Source organism: Rattus norvegicus, chromosome 4 (genome assembly GCF_021556685.1).
Source record: "Rattus norvegicus strain SHRSP/BbbUtx chromosome 4, alternate assembly SHRSP_T2T, whole genome shotgun sequence".
In the NCBI taxonomy this organism is placed as follows: Eukaryota; Metazoa; Chordata; class Mammalia; order Rodentia; family Muridae; genus Rattus; species Rattus norvegicus.
This window is the reverse complement of record NC_141537.1, coordinates 150,745,652-150,751,651: the sequence shown is the minus strand read 5'-3', so window position 1 is coordinate 150,751,651 and position 6,000 is coordinate 150,745,652. Positions and strand designations below refer to the sequence as shown.

At 44.7% G+C, this 6,000-nt stretch overlaps 1 protein-coding gene across 4 annotated transcripts in view; it reads left to right on the top strand.

Moving 5' to 3' along the window:
* The first annotated feature begins 1,201 nt into the window (after positions 1 to 1,201).
* Raf1 (Raf-1 proto-oncogene, serine/threonine kinase) overlaps positions 1,202 to 6,000 on the top strand; it is a 60,869-nt gene continuing 56,070 nt past the window's right edge. Inside the window, exon 1 of one of the 4 annotated variants that reach the window (XM_087655987.1) lies at positions 1,202 to 1,571. The gene's annotated coding sequence lies outside the window, so the exon portion shown is untranslated. Of the gene's footprint in view, positions 2,119 to 6,000 lie in introns of all 4 variants that reach the window. The other 3 variants (XM_087655984.1, NM_012639.2, XM_087655985.1) reach the window with 3 other exon arrangements.

Below are 6,000 nucleotides of genomic sequence, written 5' to 3'. Positions count from 1 at the left end.
GCTAGTGAGAAACTGCTTGGTAGGTAATTTTATTTCAGAGTAATGGAAATGTTTTGGAACTAAAGCTGTGGTTACACAACACTGTAAATGTACTAAATGTCAAGAGATGTTTACTTATAAATGGTTACTTAAAAAACTTGTATGTGTATTTGTAAATGCGGTTTGCAGGTTGAGCACGTAGCACTGGGTTCGAATCAAGGTCAGAGGATGACTTTCAGGAGTCTGTTCTCTCTTCCATCATGGCACCACCAGGTTTTACTCTGCAAACTTTTTACTGAGTCACCTTGCAGATACCAAATGGCTACTTTGAAAATACACAGAGGTAGAATGGGAGTCTGAGGTCAACCTCCAATTAAGAGGGAATCTGGCACATATCTTTAATTCCAGCACTCAGGAGGCAGAAACAGACCAATCTCTTTGGGTTCGAGGTCAGCCTGGTTTACAAAGTGAGTTCCAGGACAGACAGGGCTGTTAAACAAAGAAACCCTGTCTCGAAAAACCACAAATAAACAAAGAGATAAAAAAATTGAGAACCTATTTCAAAGAGGGATTAAAAAAAAAAAAAGCACGTTGACAATGTCACATTGTCCTTTAGGTGTCTATTCCACTGGGGTTGTACGAAGGCGCACAACAGGCTTCAGTTTTCCGTGGGCCATATTGGCGCATCAATTTTATTTTTTTCTCCATCTTTATTAAATTGGGTATTACAGGGTCTCATGCAGCTCAGCATGGCTGTGAACTCCTGATCCTCTTGCCTTTACTTTCCAAGCGCTGGGATTACAGGTGTGCAACACCATACTTTTAGTTTTTGGTCAATCTGGTGTACTACAGTGAACCCTCGATCTGCAATACAAATGTGGAACCTGAGGTTTAATATAGTATGAGAGCTTTCCCGCAAAACCCGTAAGCCGCCATTCTCCATGGATGTCAACTTCGGAAGGAAGCACCAAAGCTGGGCCCTGGGCTGTGTGTCATCTGGCGCGTCTGGTCCTCGGAGGGCCTCGCGGGTGGCCGGACCGAGGCTGCAGCCCACTGCCGCTGGCCTCCGACCAGAAGCAGTCACTGTACCTCCACAGGTTGAGCCCCGAAATGGCGGCCACAGTACCGCGAGGGCCACGCCTCCAGAGGCGGGGCCAGATTCCAGGCCCGAGCGATAGATCCCCGAGCCAAGTTTTAAGCGGACAGCCGAGCTCAGGAGCTCGCGCAGAGGCAGTGAGTCCGCGGCGCCGCAGGTCGCCAAGACGAGTGTCGAGCGCAGGGCTAGCTCGCCGCCGCAGCCTGAGAGCGTCTTCATCGCGGGTGCTTGTTCCGCCATCTTAGATGGCGGGAGTTAGAACGGAGCGAGCTTGAAGCAGGAAGGCTTCTCTGCCGTTCTCCGCAGGCCCTCAGACGGGCCAGCTGGCCGAGCTTTGGGGCGCGTGCCCTGAGGCGCGGGGCGCTAGTGCAGCGATGCGGGGCCTTCCTGGGGCCCCGTCCCCCGGGCTGGGGACACGCCGAATGTAACCGCAACCCGTTCTCTCAACCACCGCTGTCGCTGCACTACGGGACCCGGTGCTGCCCGGCTCCCTCAGGTAGGCCGCAGGGCTGACGGTGCGGCCGCGGGGCGCAGGGTCCGCCAGGCCGCTGTCATCCTGGTGGCGGGTCGGGCGAGGGCTGGGTGTCATGGCCGGCGAGCCAGTTTCCACACCCCTGCTCAGATTTCCCAGTGTTTCTCGGAAATGTGCCAGCGCCACTCCGGTGCCCAGCGAGCATTCCTCATATTTTGGCAGTGGGGAAAAAAAATCCTCCTAGAGCTGCCCAGTGTCTGGGTTGTCACTGGGATGGGCTCATTCTTTTTCTCTCGGGCCGCAGAAGTGGGGGGAGCCCGGCCTTGCACCTCCTCTCGGGCTGCTTCGCTTAAGTGACACCCTTTTAGGGAAGACGAGAAGAATCAGGGACGGCAGCGAGAAACGGGTCAGTGCCCCGTCACAAAGACGTGGGACCTCGCCCGGAGCTTCCAAATGGGAGGCCGGGGATGCTCGAGATTGGGAGCTGGACTGCCTTTTGTGTGAAGCGACAGCCTCCTAGGCTCTGCAGAGCCAGTGAAGGATGCAGAGTTGGGACACCACGGGAGGCGAGGTGGCCGTGTTCATTCATTGTTCTCTCTTTAGGGCCCAGGGTGTGCCTCTGGTTTTCATTCTTTGTTTGGAGGGACAGTCGGATCTCTTCTTTCCGGGTTGAGACGTGACCGGGTCTTGGGGAATGGGGCAGGTCTGTGTATAGAAGTGGGGAATGAATTCAGGGCACGTATGGATGCCTGCATTGCGTCCTGTGGGGTCTGTGGAGACTTAGCTCCCGGGGCGTGAAAACAATGCGCGGTGATAAGGCTTGTTTTCCCAAGTGTTCTTGGGATTTAGAACAGTTAGGTGCAGAATAGAGAAACCCAGAGGTTTCTTGCTTGCTTCTGCGCGGAGTTTGGAAGGACTGTTCGCTAGGTGAGGTAGCGGGGAGGACATTGTCAGCGGGGGAACAAACAGCTGGCACCAAGGCACAGGGGCGTAGCCTGCGGGAGTTAGGATGATTTTGGGGAGCAGTTAGTAAATATGGGGTGCAGGTAGGCGGACGGCAGGGTCTAAGAGGAAAATTGATAGTTGCGAAGGGTCTGTGTGATGGATAGTGAACTAGTTCGTTTGTTAATTAACTTCATGTTGTGAATTTTTAGTTCTTGCGGGTTGCTGCTTTGCTCCCCTCCCGCTATGGTAGTGAACAAGATTTACCTTGTTAAGTCTAGCTAACCAGTTTTGGTAATTGATAGGAAATGTTTAGTGCTTTTTCACTGGTTCCTCTTCAGAGATACTCTTGCAGCTTTTTCTAAGGTTATACCTGCCTTCAAAAATACTGAGGTCATAAACATATTCTTTACTAACTCCTGAGTTTTAAATCGCTGCTGACCACGTAAAAACACGTTCCCCAAACGTATAGAATTCGGCAGATTATAGAAAACACCTGGAAAAGTGTAGCATGAAAGTATTTTTTAATGAATCCTATTTATGTAGTAGACTTTTCTTTAGACTGAGTTCCCAGGTTGCAGCTTTGTTAAGTCTCCAGCCCCATGAACATTTTATTTTGTTATTCTAATAAAATAGCTAATTTGATTAAGGCTTATGCTGAAGTGGCTATTTAGAAGTGAAGAGACATCAGGGGCAGTTTCCAAATCTTTGGTGTTGTGAACCACTGAAAAACACTGAGGTTCTTTTGATTTGTTTTTACTCTTATCACTTCAAGGGCTAAGTAAGCTGTTTAAAATCCAGCAGCAACATTTGACCTAGCTGAGACTGGATACTTGGAAAAATAAACCTGCTGATGTTTCTGTTCGAAGGCTTATCTTCAGGTCTGCAAGGCTGGGATTGTGCCCTGAAGTGGGATCAGGCAGCTTTGTTAAGGTCTTGTCAGTAGTTGAAAGGATCTTGTATGCCTGTGAAGTAGAGGCTTGACTGAAAGGCTTTTGAATGCATTTTAAGGGATTTGGCCCAGTAGTAAAAAGACTGAGAACCTTTCACTTATGACAAAAAGTATCCAAAAATTAAGAATGACACTGCATTACAGCTGCTCTGAACCCACTTGGTTTTGGCTTCAAGTCAATTTTCTCTGATGATTAAACTACTTGACAGTTTTAGGAAGTTAATTTGATATTTGCAGAAGCACTAAGTATTTTTAATGGAAATACAATGACTAACTTCAAATTGCTCTTTTAGAAAGTCTATTAGTGAATGTTTGATTATTTAATATTAAAATTCAGACAAAACTTCTTTACCTACCTGCTACCTAAAACCATGAGAGAATGCTTTGGCTTGCCCGTTAGCAACATGCCCCAATGTTGACTTGCAGATCAGAATTTAAATATTGTCTCTGAAAGACAGTGAACAAATATAACAGTGAGAGGGTTTATGAAACCATACAAATCAGGCTTCAACTTAAAATGTTGTTTTATTTTTCTAAAGTTGAAACTAGACCATAAAAAATCAGGGTCTCCCACTCTTGAAAAATCAGAAATGTTGGGTTCTGTTTTTCTTTCTTTCTTTTCTTTCTTTTTTTCTTCTGTTGGCTGGATCTCCCTGTTTAGTCCTTGGATGACCTGGAATTCACTACGTGGACCAGGTTAGCTTTGAACTCACAGAGATTCCCCCTGCCTCTGCCTCCCAACTGTTGGGATTAAAGGTGTAGATTCTTTAGGAAGAGGTTATTGAGTTTTTGTTTTTGTTTTTTTTAATATGTACACACATGGATGGGTGAACTTGCTAATTGTTTATCCAGTGGGTTCAAAATATAACACTAAATATTTACATTAAGATTCTACTGATATGGGGTAGGTCTAAATTCTTGTCTGTAATCCTATGATAGTAATGTCAGATTCTTTTATTTTGGCCTTCAAAGTTGTGAGTAAAAAGTCTTTAATTGCTTGTTAAAATTGACACTTTTAATTTTTGTAGTGTTTGAGTCATTCTGTTACTTTTTTGCTCCCAGATTATTTGTGTAGCTCTCAATGATTTAATTTTAGTTTTAAAAATTTTAATTATATATGTATGGATATTTTGCCTGCATATATGTCTGTGAACCACATATATGCCCGGTGTCTTGGAGGTCAGAAGTGGGCATCATGGTCTGGAATTGAGGATACAAACAGTTGTGAGCTAGCATGTGGGTTAGGATACGGGAAACTGAACCCAGGTCTTTTGCAAGATCTACTCTTAACTGCTGATCCATCTCTCTAGCCCCTTTGTGGTGATTGTTTTTATTTTATTTTGTTATTCACTTGTGTTTTTACTTTCATTGTACACATGTGTATGCTTGTGTGCCTGAGTGTATATGCATCACTGCGTGCAGTGTCAGTGGAGGTCGGAAGAGGGATGGGAGCCTCTGGAGTTGGAATTACAGGTAGTTGTCTGCTGTGTGGGTTCTAGAAACTGAATCAGATTTTCTGTAAGAGCAATAAGTACTCTTAAGTGATGAGCCATTGTTCAGTCCAATTGTTGTTTTTTAAATACACAGTCTCAGGACTGGAGAGATGGTTCAGTAGTTAAGGGCACTGGTTGGTTTTGCAGAGGACCTGGGTTTTGGCCACTAAGTACCCACATTGAGGTTTACAACTGTCTGTCTGTAACTCCAGTTCTTGAAGATCTGGCACTTTCTTCTATCCTCGTTGACACAAGGAACCACATAATACATAGACATATGCAGGTTAAACACCCATACACATAAAGTAAAAAATAAATGCATGCTTGTATTAAATACGTATATGTAGACAAGGCTAGTCTCAAATTTGTGATGCTTCTGTTCCGGTCATCTGAGATTTGGGATTACAGGTGTGTGCTTCAACACTTAGTGATTTCAGATGCTTACCTTCTGAAATTGTTCTGAAGAATCTCTGTTTAACTGAAGGGAATTTCAAGTGGATGGTGTTTCTTTGTTATTTATTTAGCGTGGTGCAGGTTATTGGAAGGTTTTTTTAAATTGCTCAGTGTGTTAATTGGCATTGCATTTCAGTGTATATTTTGAAGAACACTTGACACAGTTTTATTTTTAGATCAGGTTCTAAAGGATTTAGCTGGGTGGTGATTAACAATTCTAAAAGAACTATTTTAGAATTTGCAAACCCTTGTGATTTAGTTATGTTTACATTTTTGGTTAAAGAATGGTAAACAACAGGCAATGAGAATGTTTTAAGTGAACTCTTATATGGCGAATTCCTTCAGTGAAGTGGTGTGGTCCACGTTGTGTAGAGTCATCATCCTCTGTCTCTGTCTCTGTCTCTGTCTCTGTCTCTGTCTGTCTGTCTGTCTGTCTGTCTGTCTGTCTGTCTGACATTAAAGGCATCCCCTGCTTATTGCCATGCTTCATCTTCCTTTGTCTATTGTTTAATGCAGTCCAGTAGCAAGAGTAAGCGCACTGACTGGTTGAGTCACTAAGTTCTCCCTCTTTATTTCCTTCCAGCCTACTATGAAGTAAAAATTCTCTCTGATT